The following is an 18780-nucleotide window of genomic DNA, read 5'->3' on the forward strand; positions in this document are numbered from 1 at the left end:
GAAATATGAGTGAGACAAAACTTTTAAGCATTTATAAAATACATTCTCCTGGGCACAGGGGTGCAGTGGCTTTCTGGGGAGAGTCAGGAAAGAGCACAGAAGCTAGGAGACATTTGTACCAGGCTATGAAGTCTCACTTGGAGCTTACCAGGTGGGAAGGGGGGAAGGAAGATAGCATGTGAAAAGGGCCAGCTGGGCCTGGGAACGGTGCGATCTGTGGGGGGCTGGAGCGTGAGGAGCAGGCGATGAAGTTGCTTAGGGCTTAGTTCCAGCTCGTCAAAGTCTCCAGTCCTGCCAAATAGTTTTAACTTGATCCCGTAGGGAATTTACATGCTTTTAAGCAAAAGAGTGACATGGCATGAAAACTCTAAAATCTCTAGTCTTTCAGGAGTTTGGGAGGTACAATACTAGGAGAATTAGACCTCTCTCCAGAAGCAGAATAACGCCAGTATCTTGAGAGGGAATGGCCGCCCACCTAAGGCAGAAGCAGACTGCCAGGCCTTGTTTGGAAATCCTGAGCCTAAGATGGTTCTCCTAGTACCTGGGCCACCCTTGCTTGGTTCAGATCTTATTTCAAGTGGACATGGCTGAACCTCAGATATGTGTTTAGAACTTGACAGCATCACCTGCTAACATCAAAGCGTTCTTCCACCAGAGCCCTTAAGGAGAATTAACTCAGGGTTGACAGATCCATCCCATGAGCCACCACTCCCCTTCCTGAGCCTGTGGGCAGCACCATGAGTCATGAATCAGTCAGCCCTTTCTGCTGAGCTTGGGACTCCAACTCATGATGTTGCTCAACCCAGAGCTACAGGCGACCCCTGTCAACAGATTGAGTTGGTACTCAGGGTGTCAACTAATTTCTAGGTCTTAGCCAGCCATTTTCACCTGAAAGCTAAAGTCTTGCTTGGTAAAGTGTTTTTCAACCTGATACCCTTGTCTTAAAAATGCTTCTGCTTTTGCTGTTTGCTCCTGGCATAGCTGAGCATAGCAGTAGCCTCCCACAGGAAGTCTGGGGAGCAAGGAGGCTGGCCTCTGCTTTGGGAGGGTAGCAGCATTTATGCAGCCTGAGCCTTTCGTCTTTTACCTGCTTCCTTTCTTGTGTAGGGTCTGCTCACAGGAGTCATCCTCTCCCGTGGCTGCAGTAGATACTGGCCTGTCTGCTCCCCAGCAAGCCAGGATTGTTGAAGCTATAGAAATGTTCTGGCCATATCTGAGATTTCTTCAGATATTTTAACCACTTTTTTTTCTTTATTCACTGAGAAGTAACTACGTTAACAAATGGGCCAGCTAGAGGTGGAACCCAAGTTGAGGGAGGAGGTGCCCAGAGAACCCAAGAGTCCTCCCCACCTTCAGAATCGTATTATCACACTTGGGAAACTCTGTCTCTGTGCTCTCAAAGGGCCTAGAACTCATAAGCATCAGCACCCACAATAATGTGACCAGAGGGTTGCATCTTTTTATCAAAAGAAAATGTTCTTATACATTGCTGGTGGGAATGTAAAATGGTACAACCACTTTGGAAATCTATCTGGCGTTATCTTAAACAGTTAGAAATAGAACTACCATACAACCCAGAAATCCCACTCCTCGGAATATACCCTAGAGAAACAAGAGCCTTCACACAAACAGATATATGCACACCCATGTTTATTGCAGCTCTGTTTACAATAGCAAAAAGCTGGAAGCAACCAAGGTGTCCGTCAACGGATGAATGGGTAAATAAATTGTGGTATATTCACACAATGGAATACTACGCATCGATAAAGAACAGTGACGAATCTCTGAAACATTTCATAACATGGAGGAACCTGGAAGGCATTATGCTGAGCGAAATGAGTCAGAGGCAAAAGGACAAATATTGTATAAGACCACTATTATAAGATCTTGAGAAATAGTAAAAACTGAGAAGAACACATACTTTTGTGGTTACGAAGGGGGGAGGGAGGGAGGGAGGGAGAGGGTTTTTTATCGATTAATTAGTAGATAAGAACTGCTTTAGGTGAAGGGAAAGACAACACTCAATACATGGAAGGTCAGCTCAATTGGACTGGACCAAAAGCAAAGAAGTTTCCGGGATAAAATGAATGCTTCAAAGGTCAGCGGAGCAAGGGCGGGGGTTTAGGGACCATGGTTTAAGGGGACTTCTAAGTCAATTGGCAAAATAATTCTATTATGAAAACTGTCTGCATCCTACTTTGAAATGTGACGTCTGGGGTCTTAAATGCTAACAAACGGCCATCTAAGATGCATCAATTGGTCTCAACCCACCTGGAGCAAAGGAGAATGAAGAACACCAAGGTCACACGACAACTAAGAGCCCAAGAGACAGAAAGGGCCACATGAACTAGAGACCTACATCATCCTGAGACCAGAAGAACTAGTTGGTGCCCGGCCACAATCGATGACTGCCCTGACAGGGAGCACAACAGAGAACCCCTGAGGGAGCAGGAGATCAGAGGGATGCAGACCCCAAATTCTCATAAAAAGACCATACTTAATGGTCTGACTGAGACTAGAGAAATCCTGGCGGCCAGGGTCCCCAGACCTTCTGTTGGCACAGGACAGGAACCATCCCCATCCCCGAAGACAAGTCATCAGACATGAAAGGAACTGGACAGTGGGTGGGAGAGAGATGCTGATGAAGAGTGAGCTAATTATATCAGGTGGACACTTGAGATTGTGTTGGCATCTCATGTCTGGAGGGGGGATGGGAGGATAGAGAGAGTGGGAAGCTGGCAAAATTGTCACGAAAGGAGAGACTGGAAGGGCTGACTCATTAGGGGGAGAACAAGGGGGAGTACGGAGTAAGATGTATGTAAACGTATATGTGACAGACTGACTTGATTTGTAAACGTTCACTTGAAGCTCAATAAAAGTTAAAAAAAAAAAAATGTTAGCACTAATGTAGCTAAAACCTATTATTGGATCTTGAGAAATAAAGGGGTTAAGGACAAATAAGATCTACAGTGTTTCTTCAAGTGCAAGATTCAGGAAGCAGGGTTTGTGGGCTGGGGTAGAATTAGAACTGGGAATAGTGGAAAGAAAATTGTTCCTCCTCATTCAGTTACTGCTTTCTCCTTCCCTTCACTTCCACCACATTTTCTGAAATCTTGGTCTCCAGCTTTCTAGCAAATTCAGGGGATTTGCCATCCTGATTGTTAAAAAAAAAAAAAAAAAAAAAAACACTGGAGAGACTCACATAGCAGTATACAAAATAAAAACTAGAAAAGGGCAACCCAGGATATTATCAAACTCATAGACTTTTTATTGCCCTGAGAAATCTGAAATTCAATAAATCCATATGGGAAAAATCTGAGTTTGGCTGCAAGCCTGATATCAAAGGTGAGATGTTTGCAGATGTACTTTCCTGAAATATGAGTTTGGTGAGGGAAGTTATGAAAGGTCATGTCCCAGTTGAGGTCCCCTTGGAGGAAGTCCTCTGAGTTTATAAAGTAAGGTCAATTACCCACAACTTCTTGGATTCTATGTCAGTCTTTGACTGCATCTCAGTTAGATATCATGTAGGAAACTAGAAAACAAACAAATAAAACCCCAAGACACCAATGGCTGAAATGGTGGCAACATGAGTGAAATGTTCTCTGTAAGAAGTCCAGTAACTATCAAGGGGCTCAAGAATTTCTTAAAAGCCCAAGTCACATAACCCAGAAGTAATCAGTATGTCAGGCTGAAGTTATTGGAAATTCTCACATTTTTCTTCAAGCACAATTCCCTTTAAACTCCTTCTCCTTCCTCTATTCTAATAATTCAGCTTGAGGTCTCAACTCTCCACTGTACTGTGTAGACTTTGCCTCTGGCCAGAGATGAAACTCTCTCTTAAGGAAAGGTATGGCTCAGGTTGGCTTTGATATGATGACTACATATTAGTTCAGTGAGAATAATACAAGGAAAGCCATGATTCTATTCTGACTACCATGGTTCCTTTGATGTGAGTCCTTGCATTAAAGCACTATTGTCATTTGTCATCAAGCATACAAAACTGCCCATAGCAGTCTGCTGAGGTCTGCACAAACCTTTTAATTAGCCTCTCTTTTTAGCGGTTCAGGAAATGGGAATCACTTGACTGTAAAGAAAATGATGCACAGAAAGAGCCTGAGGTCTCCCAGTGACTCAGAGACAGAGCCAAAGGAAGAACCTCCGCCTTCTGCAGTTCCCAAGTATCATATTCATGAGTCCAGTAGAAACTTGTTCCCTAAGGCTCAGAGTTCATGCAAGCATAACTTCTCCTTTCCCAAACAGCCAACCCCACCTACCTAAACTGATAAATCACAGCGGGGGAAAATCTATTTCTTTCTAAAAGCTTCTGAACTGGGGTCCTAGTAATGGTATCATCAAGACTTCTCTTACTAGTTTAAAGGCCCAACTTTCATAAGCAAACAGATTCCATTGTCAATCTCCACACACTTCAACAAATGATGGAATTTGTTAGTGTAGACCAGAAGCCTGAATTTTAGAAAAATCACATATTCAAAAGCACGATAGAATATGCTACACAAGAAAACTCATTACATAGAAGGCATTCCTCATTACTTTAAAACACATTTGACTTATCTAGCTTGATCAGCCCCTCTATTCACAAGCAATAGCTCTATAGGTATATTTTGTTTGTTTTTCACCAAAATTCAGTCCAACCTAATGAATAAAAACTTATCAGCAGCAAGGATATCCAGCTTTGGAGACAGCTCCAAAAGATAAATTTTAAAGTTTTGAGTAACAGCAACATTATTGGAATAATAAATTGACCAATTAAAGGATATCTTTGAAGTTAATAATATGTATCTGAATTCTCAAGGTTTGTGAAAAACAATCTCAATATTTTATAGTTAGACCTTATATGCTGGATGCTTCTGTCAGAAGTGATGAATATACCTAAAACCAGAGTCTACCCTTGGGCCGGTGTTGATGATAATATGTAGCACTTGAAAATAGTTAATCTCTTATTAAGTACATTATTTAATTTGATATTCATAACCATTCTATAACAACACAGTGAGTGCTGTTATTATCTTCATCTTATAGATGAGAAAATAGAAATTCAGAGCTTAAATGACTAGCCTTAAATTTAGCCAGTAAGTGGTAGACCTGGGGTTGGAACCCTGAATTTCTGACTCCCTAAGCCATGATCTTTCTGCTGTGAGATGCAGTTAAGAAGTGACTTTCCATGTTGAAGTGAAATGAGAGGAGAGCTCAGGTTTTTTATGCCCATGTCTGTGCAGAATGAAGTCATAAAGTGTTACAGAGTAGAAGATTCTCTGCTTCACCTTGGAACCCTACAATAGAGCTAGAAGGAGCTGTAGAGATAATCTGGTCCAATAGTCTTAGCATGGTGATCTGTGAGCCCTAGGGTTCTGTGGAGGCTGCCTCAGGGAGTGAGAGTCCTGGGGTGGAGGAACATGTTGAATTCTGGCCCCATTTCAAACAGAGCAGTACCAAGTTTTTTTCATTTTGCCAATTGTGACATATGGACCTAGAGAATCCCAGCTTCACCTTTGGTCTCCCGGCTCCAAATTCAGTGATTTTCCTCCCACTCCAGGCTGAATTTCATCCTAAATTCCTAATCTTTTCAGTTAGTAAGAGATTCTGTGTTGGATACTCAGGGTAACGAGACCTATAGGATAGCTGCTTATCGTGAGCAGGAACCACCATTGACATCTACGAGACCCGCTGGCTGCAAAGGAATTTGACCCTCTTTGTAACAACAAGATGGTTCACCTCCCTGAGATAGCCTGGTCCCTTCCACGTTCCACGGTGCATGGTCTTTCTGATACACAGATATGATTTTGTGCGTCCTGCTTCAGTTCCTCTCCAACCTTTACAACATTAAGTCCATACTCTTTAGCATTTCAAACAAGACCTTCATGATCTTGTCCTAGGTACCAATGGAACTCCATCTCCCTCAGTCTCCCCATTCCATCTCAATCCTTAATCCCTGTAATGGATTGAATTGTGTCTCCCTAAAATATTTGTCAACTTGGCTAGGACATGATTCCCTTGTATGAGTGTATGATCGTCTACCATTTTATCATCCCATGTGATTACTTTATGTGTTATAAATCCTATCACTATTATATAATAAGATGGATTAGCAGCAGTTATATTGATGAGATATACCATATTAGACAGTGTCTTAAGCCAATCTCTTTGAGATATAAAAAAGAGAAGCGAGCAGAAGACAGGAGGACCTCATACCGCCAAGAAAGCAGCACCAGGAACAGAACATGTCCTTTGGACCTGAGGTTCCTGCACTGAGATGCTCCCAGACCAAAGGAAGACTGATGACAAGGACCTTCCTACAGAGCTGACAGAGACAGAAAGCCTTCCCCTGGAGCCAGAGCGCTGAATTTGGACTTCTAGCCTACTGGACTGTGAGAGAATAGACTTCTCTTTGTTAAAAACACCCGCTTGTGGTATTTCTGTTATAGCAGCACTAGATGACCAAAACCAAAACAAACAAACAAACCGGTTGCCATCAAGTCAATTCTGACTCATAGCGACCCTATAGATGACCAAAGCAATCCACAAATCTATGATCTAGGCTTATTGAAATTGTGAAGTTTCCAGCATACCCTTGCTTTCTCAAATCTTTGCACACAACGTTTGCTCTGTCAACAGCACCTCACCAAGCTCTCACCTCCAGTCTGCTTGGAATATTCAGGTCATTAACTAGCTCCTGTGTAAAGTTTCCACCACCCTTCTGTCAGTTGGTTGTACTGTGGTGGCTATGCCACCGATATTTCAAATACCAGCAGGATCACCCAGGGAAGACAGGTTTCAGCAAGGCTTCCAGATTAAGATAGATGAGGAAAAATCACCTGGCAACCTACTCCCAAAAGTCAGCCAATGAAAACCTCATGGAGAAGAACATGGCACTGTAGACAGATCCACCAAGCCATCCCTCTGCAGCAAAGACCCAAAAAACTAAGTAAGGCAGATACAAATGTCAATCCTGGAACCCTAAGCATCAAATGAAGGAATAAAGAGCTAGATCAATCACCAAATGGAAGAAGAAACAGCAGGAAAACAGAATGAGGAGAGATATGAAGTGGCAGTCACCTGCCAGTTAACACTGCACAGTGTCCCCTTTTGGAGCACAGCCAGCAATGACCCTGGACAAGGAGTATGGGAAATCAAATTCACAGACCTCCCAACAGGGGACAGAGTACCCAGTAACCAGAGAAACACTTTTTCCCACCCACCCCTCATCCATCTGCCCTGTAAACCACCGCCACCCTTTCCCACCAGGCCATGCCATGCTGCCTTGGCTAGAGTGCCACTGGCCTGCCGCCAGCCTGGGTCTGCCCCACCCCCACTGCTGGCTCTTGACGTGCCATTTTTTTCCTTTTCTTTCTCCCTCCCATCTAGCCCCATACACCACCTCTACGACTTCCTGCCAGGCCACGTTGCACTGCTGTGGGTAGAGAGCCACCAGACTACCACCACCCTGAGTCCCATCCACCCCCACCCACTGGGTCCCACTGCACCATTTTCCTCCCCTTTCTTCCTTTTCTTTCTCCCTCCCACCTTGCCCTGTATGCCACCTCTACTCCTTCCTGCCAGACCACACTACACCACTGTGGGTAGAGAGCCACCACCTAGTCCGCCCCAACTCCTTGCTCCAGCTCCAGCTGCACACTTTTTTTTTTTTTTCGCTTTCTCTTCTTTCCTTTCTTTCTCCCTCCCACCTAGCCCAGTATATCACCTCCCCTCCTTTCCACCCAGCTCACAGATATGCCCTGCCCCTACTCTTTGGCCCACACTGCACTGCCATTTTTTAAATTTTCAAAATTAGTTTTCTTTTTTCTTTCTTCTTTTTCTTTCTCCCTCCTACCTAGCCCTGTTGACTACCTCTCCCCATTATCACTAGACTGTGCTACACCACAGTGGCTAGACAGCCACCAATGCACCAGGCTGCCGCTGCCGTGGGTCCACCCTATCGCTTCCCTGGGTCCACCCTGCATCTACCCACAGTCCCCACCATGTCATTTTTTTCTTTTTCTTTCTCTTTTTCCTTTCTCCCTCCCACCTAGCCCAGTACATCACTTCCCCTTCTTGCCCACTGGCCCACAGGTCCACCCTGCCCCATCTCACAGTCTCCTGCTGCGGGGCCATTTTCTTTCTCTCTTTTCTCCTTTTTCCTTTCTTACTTTTCTTTCTCCCCCCTACCTAGCCCCATTTGCCATATCCCTCCACTTTCTGCTGACACCCACCTCACCACCATGGATGGAGTTCCACTAGTACTCTGGCCTGCCACCACATTGGCCCCCACCACACCACCATTTATATTATTATTTATTTATTTTATTATTTATATAATTTGTTATTATTTCTTTTTCTACCTCCAAACTGGCCCTGTACATCACCTCTCCTCTACTTCTTGCCAGTACCCGGTCCACCCTGCCCCCGCCCACTGGCCATCTGTTTTTTTCTTCCTCTCTCTCTTTTCTATTTCCCCCCTCCCCACCTACCCCTTTACATCACCCTCCCTTCCTGGCCTTTGTCATGCTGCTATGGCTAGAGCATCCCTGGCACCAAGGCCCACTACTGTACTGGGTCTGCACTGCCCCTCTCCTCCCACCAAAAGACCAGCTGCTGAATTGTGGGAAAAGAGCCCATACCATGCCCCATCCAACACCCACACCTATGTGGTAAAAGGCCGTAAACACTCCCACACCCCTAGACAAACATCAGGAGGCAGACAGTGCCTGTCCAGTCCACCCTCAGCCACCTTGCCAAAACAGTGTATGGTGAATTGGGCTCACCCCGCCTGCTGCTGCTCTGCCCACCAAACAAGGTGGTGAAAGCTATCATGCCCACAGGTTGGGAGGCAGCAAAACACAACTGGCCCACCTATCAAAACAAAACAAAAAAGCAGGATGAAATTAATGAATATATAATCAATAAATAAAGTAATACCTTATTCAACACACTATCAAAACAAATTTTAAAAAGCAGGACAAGATGGCTCCAGAAAATGATGAAAATAAAGAATCAGGTGACCTGCCAGTAAAGAAAAGGCACATCAGGAACTACCTGATATGCAATTCAAAAGACTAATATTTAGGGCTCTCCAAAAGATTAGGAAAGAAATCAAGGAACACACGGACAAAACCTAGGAAAAAATAGACAAAAGTCATGGAAAACACAGAAAAAAAAAAATAGCTAAAATCAAGGAAAATACAGACATGCAATAGAAGAATTCAGGAAAATAACACAGGAACAAAATGTCAAAACAAATAAACAATTAGAAATCAGACAAAAACAGTAACTAGAAACCCAAAAGACAAACAACAAATTCTCAGAAATGGATAACTCAACAAAAGGTTTTAGAAGGAAATTTGAAATGATGGAAGACAGAATCAACAAGATTGAAGACAAATTCATGGATACCACTTTGTTTAAGGAAAATCACAGAAAAGAATGGAGAAAAATGAGAAAACTTAAGGATGATGTGGGGCACAATCAAGAGCAAAAATTTTCATGTGATCGGAATTCCAGAACAGTAGGAAAAATGGAAAACAAAGAGAATATATTGCTGAAGATTTGCTGCAGGAAACTCCTCAAATATAGTGAAAATGAAAAGCTGACCATCCAAGAAGTTCAACAAATGCCTTTTAAGATAAACCCCAAAAGAAATCACCGAGACATATAATCACATTGCGAAAATCAAACACAAAGAAAGAATCCTGACAACACCTCAAGACAAATGAAAAGTAGTTTACAAAGGGGAAACAATAGAAGACTAAACTATGATTACTCAGCAGAAACTATGCAGGCAAGAAGAAAATGGGATAAACCAAAAAAAAAAACAAACCCACTGACACTGAGTCGATTCCGACTCATAGCAACCCTATAGGACAGAGTAGAACTGCACCATAGAGTTTCCAAGGAGTGCCTGGCAGATTCGAACTGCCGACCTCTTGGTTAGCAGCCGTAGCACTTAACCACTATGCCACCAGGGTTTCCAGCAATGGGATGGAAGATAAAAAACCTTGAAAGAAAAAACTGCCAACCAAGAATAATATATCTGCAAAACTCTCTCTCAAATACAGTGGCAAAATTAGGACATTTCCAGATAAACAGAAATTAAAGGAATTCATAAAAACCAAGCCAAACTTAAAAAGAAGTATCAAAAGAAATCCTTCAGTTAGAAAACCAGCAACATCAGACAACCACCAAAGTCAATGGCACAGGACAGCATCAGCCAGATACCAATGTAGGTAAAGAAGTCTCAGTAATAAAGCTAAAAGACTTAAAATAGGGAAAAAGAGTTATTAATAAATGACAATGATGTCAAAACAATAAAAGGGGGAATAAGTGGTGTAGGTGTAGAACTTACAAATGGAGAGGAAGTCAAGGAGATATTAGGTAATAAAATATTGGTTCAAACTAAGGAAAGAGGGGTAAATTTCAAGGCAACCACAAAGAGGGTTAACAAACTTACACATCAAAATAGAAAAGAAAAATATAAAGTCTCAGTAAACAAAAAAATCTATAATAAAGACAGAAAAGAAAAGCCACAAACAAAAGGAACTCAGCACAGGAAAGTAAGAGGAACAAAGAAAATGTCAGCACCACTAAAAAAAAAAACAAAAAAACACAAAACTATAAGAGCAATAAACTCATACCTATTATCATGCTGAATGTAAATGGCTTGAATGCACCTATAAAAAGACAGAGAGTAGCAGAATGGATAAAATAGCACAACCCATCAATATTCTGTCTACAAGAGACACACCTTAGACAAAAAGGCATAAATATATTAAAAATCAAAGGATGGAAAAAATATACCAAGCAAACAATAACAAAAAAAGGGCAAGAGAGGAAATACCACTCTCATATAAAATAGACTTCAAGGCAAAATCAACCATAAAAGACAAGGAAGGACATTATATAATTAAAGGGACAATCCACCAAGAAGACATAACCTTAATAAATATCTACGCACTCAATGACAGGGCTCTAAAATACATAAAACAAACTCTAACAGCACTGAAAAGAGAAATAGTTCCACAATTATAGTAAGAGACTTCAACACAACACTCTCAGTAAAGGACAGAACATCTAGAAACTCGACAGAGATACGGAAGATCTACAGGCCAAAATCAACCAACTTGACCTCGTAGATATATGTAGAACACTCCATCCAAGAGAAGCAAAGCATACACTCTTTTCCAACACACATGGAACATTCTCCAGATTAAACCACATTTTAGGCGACAAAGCAACCCTCAATAAAATCCAAAACATTGAAATAATGCAAAGAATTCTCTCTGATCACAATGCCATGAAAGTAGAAATCAATAATAGGAAGAGCAAGAAAAAAAAAATCAAATACATAGGAACTGAATAACACGTTGCTTAAAAACAACTGAGTAATGTAAGAATCAAAGAAAGAATTAAAAAAAGGAAAAAGTCCTAGAATCAAATGAGAATGAAAACACTTCATACCAAAATCTTTGGGACACAGCAAAGGCGGTGCCCAGGGTCAATTTATAGCAATAAACACATGAAAAAAGAAGAATGGGCCAAAATCAAAACTTCAGCCACATAACTCGAACAAATAGAAAGAGAACAGAAAAGAAGCCCACAGACACCAGAAGAAAGGAAATAAAGATTAGAGCAGAAATAAATGAAATAGAAATCAGAAAAAAAAAAAAAAGAAGAATCAACAAGACCAAAAATTGGCTCTTTGAAAAGATCAACAAACCACTAGCCAAACTGGCAAAAGAAAAACAGGAGAGGTAGTAAATAACCCAAACAAGAAATGAATTGGGGGACATTGCAACAGACTCAACTGAAATAACAGAACAGATCATAACAGAATACTACGAAAAATTGTTCTCCAAAAAATTTGAGAACCTAGAGGAAATGAGCAAATTTCTAGAAACACACTACCTACCTAAACTAACACAAGCTGAGAAAGAAAATCTGAACAGACCCATAACAAGCGAAGAGATTGAAGAGGTAACTAAAAAAAAAAAAAAAAAAAACCCTGGCCTGGATGGCTTCACTAGAGAATTCTACCAAACATTCAGAGAAAAGCTCACACCAGTACTATTCAAACTATTTCAGAGCATACAAAAGGAAGGAATACTCCCGAATTCATTCAATGAAACCAGCACAATCCTGATACCAAAGCCAGTCAAAGACACCACAAAAAGAAAATAATAAGCCATTATCTCTCATGAATATAGATGCAAAAGTCATCAGCAAAATTCTAGCCAATAGAATTCAGCATCATATCAAAAAAAAAATAATACATCATGACCAAGTGGGATTCATGATGGCTCAACATTAGAAAATTGATCAATGTAATCCACCATATAAACAGAAGAAAAGAATCATACGATCATCTCTATCAACTCAGAAAAGGCATTTGATAAAGTCCAGCAAACATTCCTGATAAAAACTCTCAATAAAATAGAAGGGAAATTGCTCAACATAATAAAGGGCATATATACAAAATCAACAGCCAACATCATCTTCAATGAAGAGAAATTGAAAACATTTCCCCTGAGAACAGAACAAGATCAGGATGCCCTTTATCACCACTCCTATCTAACATTGTGCTGGAAGTCCTAGCTAGAGCAATATGGCAAGAAAAAAATAATAAAGGGCATTTGAATTGGAAAGGAAGAAGTAAAACTACCCCTATTTGGAGATAATACGATCTTACACATAGAGAACCTCAAAGATTCTACAAGAAAACTATTGGAAGTAATAGATTCAGCAGAGTAGCAAGACACAATATTGACATACAAAAATCAGTTGGATTCCTGTAAACCAACAAACAGAGCTTTGAAAGGCAAAGCAGGAAAACAATACCATTTATAATAGCCCCTAAAAAGATAAAATACTTAGGAATAAATCTAAGCAGGGACAAAAAACACCTGTGCAAAGAAAACTACAGAACACTATTGCAAGAAACCAAAAGAAACCTTTATAAATGTAAAAGCATACCTTGCTTATGGATAGGAAAGCTCAACATTATGAAAATGTCAAGTCTACCCAAAGTGATCTACAGATATAATGCAGTCTGAATTCATATGCCAACAGCATTCTTTAATGAGATGGAAAAACTAATCACCAACTTTATATGGAACAGAAGGAGGCCCCTGACAAGCAAAGCATTATTAAAAAAAAAAAAGAACAAAATAAGATACCTCACACTACCAACAACCTGGTACTGTCACAACAATAGACACATAGAATAATGGAACAGAATCAAGAACCCAGATGTAAATCCATCCACCTATGGTCAGCTGACCTTTGACAATGGACCAAAGTCCATTAATTAAATGGGGAAAAGACAGTCTTTTGAACAAATGGTGCTAGCAAAACTGGACGTCCATTTGTAAAAAAAAAAAAAAAAGAAAAGGAAGAAAAAAATGAAACAGGACCCATACCTCACACTATACATGAAAACTAACTCAAAATGGATCAAAGACCTAAATACAAAACCTGAAACGATAAAGACCATGGAAAGACAAATAGGGACAACACTAGGGGCCCTAATCCATGGCATAAATACAATACAAACCATAACTAACAGTGCACAAACACCGGAAGATAAACTAGATAACTGTGATCTCTAAAAAATTAAACACTTATGCTCATCACCAAAAGAGTAAAGAGAGAACATACAGACTGCGGAAAAAAAAAAATGGGCTGCAATATAGCTGACAAGGGTCTAATCTCTAAAATCTGTAAAATACTTCAACACCTCAACAACAAAAAGACAAATAATCCCATTAAAAATGGGCAAAGGATATGAACAGACTCTTCACCAAAGAAGACATTCAGGTGGCTAACACACACATAAGGAAATGCTCACTATCATTAGAGAAATGCAAATCAAAACTACCATGAGATACAATCTCACCCCCACATTAGTGGCACTAACAAAAAAAACAGAAAATAAAAAATGTTGGAGAGGTTGCTGGGAGATTGGAATTCTTATGCACTGCTGGTGGGAATGTAAAATGGTACAACCACTATGGAAAATGGTATTTCCCCTCCTTAAAAAGGTAGAAATCGAAATACCATACGATCCAGCAATCCCACTCCTAGGAACATATCCTAGAGAAATAAGAGCCATCACACAAATAGACATATGCACACACATGCTAATTGCAGCATTATTTACAATAGCAAAAAGATGGAAACAACCTAAGTGCCAATCAACAGATGAAGGGATAAACAAATTGTGATACATACACACGGTGAAATACTATGCAACAATAAAGAACAAAAATGAAACCACAAAACATTTCACAACATAGATGAATCTGGAGGGCATTGTGCTGAGTGAATTAAGTCAATTACAAAAGGACACATATTGTATGACACCCTTATTATAAAAATCCAAGAAGACAGAAGCTTCCAGTGAGCCCTCTTGAAACAAAGACCTGACAAAAACAAGTGAAACGAGTATATCTATGACAAGCTAGGAGCCCTGAACATCAAAGGCAAGCTTAGAAAATGAACTGATGGGCAGGCAGAGGAAGAGGTGGTTCAGAAGCAGAGAAGAGTTATCCGACTCCCTCAGGCACCATTCCCGGGAGCGGCGGTGATGGGCTGCTACCAGTGTTCCGCCGCAGTTTCCTCAGGGAGAAGCATACAGCCACACAGCCTACTCAAATCTCTGGAACCTGAGAAGAACGGCACTCTTGGCAAAAGCTAAGCACTTGGGTATATTTTATCGCACCTTCCCCGCCCCCAAGCTAGCTTCAGCAGCTGAATTCCCTGGGCCTGAGAGACTGGCCCTGTTGAGTGCCTAGAGCCATCCTCCCAGCCTTGGAGAAGGAATAAATTTACAATTAGGGGAAAAGATAATGTACCAGCTCAGGACAGAAGTGGTACCTGTCCAGGCATAAAGGGTCCATGGACACTGAGCACCTTTCCCCTCTGCATGGACCTGTGTGGGCCTATTTCAGGAGAATAGGCCCTTGTTGGCAGACTGCAACCGTTTCAGCTGTGTGGCGGAGAGGTGGGTGTTTGATGTTTGACATTGCTTTGCCTATTAAACAGGGTCCTTACCTACCTGCATCAGGGGCCTAAGGACTGGTGACTCCACTCAGTTCACCTAGCCACCCACAACAGGGGTCCAAAGTAACTGGTACCTCCCAGTCCTTACAATCAAAAACATTGGGTGACCATGGTCCCTCTGCAAAACCCACCCACCTGTACACTCTAGGGAACAGGGACACGCTTTCCTCAGAGACATGTGGGGGACGATTCTCAGCCCTTGGCCTTGTTCACAGTGCAACCCCCTGCTGCACCCAGATACCGGTACCTACACCAATCACCCCTGCCCTTCTAAGACTGTAGGCCAGAGCCAGTACCACACACTTGATGATCACCTACCTGGACACCTGAGCTGAATTCATACAAGAAAAGTGAATGGGCTCCTAGACTGATGTACATGTTAACAGCTCTAGCCATCTGGGGACAGGATGTCAGAGTTCCAAAGGCAAAAATAATCAACCTAGCTCACTCAAGCAACCCATCTGGGCATATCAAAACAAAACAAAGCAAGAAGCTACGACACAGTAAGCAAACATAAAATAAACCAATGCAATAACTTATAGATGGCTCGGAGACACCAGTCAATACCAAGTCACATAAAGAAACAGACCATGATCGCCTAAACAAGCTCTCAAAACAAAGATTCAAGGGATCTTCTAGATGAAAGTACATTCCTGGAATTACCAGAGGCAGCACACAAAAGATTAATATATAGAACCCTTCAAGACATCAGGAAGGAAATGACGCAATATGCAGCCAAGGAGGACACAGATAGAGCAACTGAAGAAATTAAAAGATTACCCAGGAAAATAATGAAAAATTTAATAAGCTGGAAAAATCCATAGACGGACAGCAATCAGAAATTCACAAGATTGACAATAAAATTACAGGAGTAGATAAGTCAACAGAAAGTCAAAAAAGCAGATTTGAGCAAGTGGAAGGCAGAATTTCTGAACTTGAAGATAAAGCACTTGGCACTAATATATTTGAAGAAAAATCAGGTAAAATAATTTTTAAAAAAATGAAGAAATCTTAAGAATCATGTGGGACTCTATCAAGAGAAATAAGCTATGACTGATTGGAGTACCAGAACAAGGAGGGATAACAGAAAATACAGAGAGAGTTGTTGAAGATTTGTTGGCAGAAAACTTCCCTGATATCATGAACGATGAGAAGATATCTATCGAAAATGCTCATTGAACTCCACATAAGGTAGATGTCAAAAGAAAGTCACCAAGACATATTATAATCAAACTTGACAAAACCAAAGATAAACAGAGAATTTTAAGAGCAGCTAGGGATAAATGAAAAGTCACCTACAAAGAAGAGCCAATAAGAATAAGCTCAGACTACTCTACAGAAACCATGCAGCCAAGAAGGCAATGCAATGACTTATTTAAAAAAATTGAAGGAAAAAAATTGCCAGCCAAGAATCACATATCCAGCAAAACTGTCTCTCAAAAATGAAGCTGAAATTAGGACATTTCCAGATAAACAGAAGTTCAGGGAATTTGTAAAAACCAAACCAAAACTACAAGAAATACTAAAGGGAGTTCTTTGATTAGAAAACCGGTAATACCAGTTATCAACCCAAGACTAGAACACTGGGCAGAGCAACCAGAAGTCAACCCAGACAGGGAAATCACAAAAATAAATCAAGATTAAAAAAAAAAAAAGCTGAAAACAGAGTAACAGTGATGTTATTTTGTAAAAGAAGACAACATTAAAACAATAAAGAGGGACTAAGAAAAGTAGTCATAGATTTTCCATATGGAGACAAAGATAGAGTGATACAAAGAAATGAAAGTTAGGTTTAAATTTCAAAAAATAGGGGTAAATAATAAGGTAACCACAAAGGAGACAAACTGTTCTACACATCAAAATAAAATACAAGAAAAAAATAGAGACTCAACAGAAACAAAATCAACAACAATGAATATGAGGAAAGGAAAATATGTAAAGATAATCTACTCAGCACATAAAGTTAAGTGGGAAAAAGAAACTATCAACAATACACACACAAAAAGACATCAAATGATAGCACTAAATTCATTAAAAATAGCTACCCATAATTACACTGACTGTAAATGGACTAAATGCACCCATAAAGAGACAGAGAGCCGCAAAATGGATTAAAAAACATGATCTGTCTATATGCTGCCTACAAGAGACACAACTTGGGTTTAGAGACACAAACAATTAAAACTCAAAAGATGGAAAAAATATATCAAGCAAACAACAATCAGAAAAGAGCAGGAGTGGCAATATTAATTTCTGACAAAATAGGTTTTAAAGTTAAATCCATCAGAAAGGATAAGCAAGGACATTATATAATGATTAAAGGGACAATACACCAAGAAGATATAACCATATTAAATATTTATGCACCCAATGACAGGGCTGCAAGATACATAAAACAAATTCTATCAGCATTGAAAAGTGAGATAGACCCACAATAATAGAAGGAGACTTCAACACACCACTTTCATTGAAGGACAGGACACCCAGAAAGAAGCTCAATAAAGACTCAGAAGATCTAAATGCCACAATCAACCAACTTGACCTCGTAGACATATACGGAACACTCCACCCAACAGCGGCCATGTATACTTTCTTTTCTAGTGCACATGGAACATTTCCTAGAATAGACCACATATTAGGTCATAAGGCAAGCCTTTTTTTAGCAGAATCCAAAACATTGAAATATTACAAAGCATCTTCTCTGACCATAAAGCCATAAAAGTAGAAATCAATAACAGAAAAAGCAGGGAAAGAAATCAAACACTTGGAAACTGAACAATACCCAGCTCAAAAAAGACTGGATTATTGAAGACATTAAGGATGGAATAAAGAAATTCATAGAATCCAAGGACAATGAAAACACTTCCTATCAGAACCTTTGGAACACAGTGAAAGCAGTGCTCAGAGGCCAATTTATGTCCATAAATGTACACATACAAAAGGAAGAAAGAGCCCAAACCAAAAAATTAACCCTACAGCTTGAACGAATAGAAAGAGAGCAACAAAAGAAACCCTCAGGCACCAGAAGAAAACAAATAATAAAAATTAAAACAGAAATAAATGAAATAAAACCAGAAAAACAATTGAAAGAATTAACAAGGCCAAAAGCTGGTTCTCTGAAAAAATCAACAAAATTGATAAACCACTGGCCAAACTGACAAAAGAAAAACAGGAGAGGGAGCAAATAACCCAAATAAGAAATGAGATGGGCAATATTACAACAGACCCAACCGAAATTAAAAGAATCATCTCAGATTACTATGTAAAATTGTACTCTAACAAATTTGAAAACCTAGAAGAAATGGATGAATTCCTAGAAACACACTACCTACCTAAGCTAACACAAACAGAGGTAGAAAAACTAAATAAACCCATAACAAAAGAAGAGATTGAAAAGGTAATCAAAAAACTCCCAGCAAAAAAAAAAAAGCCCTGACCCAGATGGCTTCACTGCAGAGTTCTACCAAACTTTCAGAGAAGAGTTAACACCTCTACTACTAAAGGTATTTCAGAGCATAGAAAAGGACAGAATACTACCAAACTCATTCTATGAAGCCACCATATCCCTGATACCAAAACCAGGTAACCAACCAAAAACCAAACCCACACAAAAAAAGAAAATTACAGACCTATATCCCTCATGAACTTAGATGCAAAAATCCTCAACAAAATTCTAGACAATAGAATTCAACAACATATCAAAAAAATAAC

The sequence above is a fragment of the Elephas maximus genome, chromosome 23 (assembly GCF_024166365.1).
Source record: "Elephas maximus indicus isolate mEleMax1 chromosome 23, mEleMax1 primary haplotype, whole genome shotgun sequence".
Taxonomy (NCBI): domain Eukaryota; kingdom Metazoa; phylum Chordata; class Mammalia; order Proboscidea; family Elephantidae; genus Elephas; species Elephas maximus.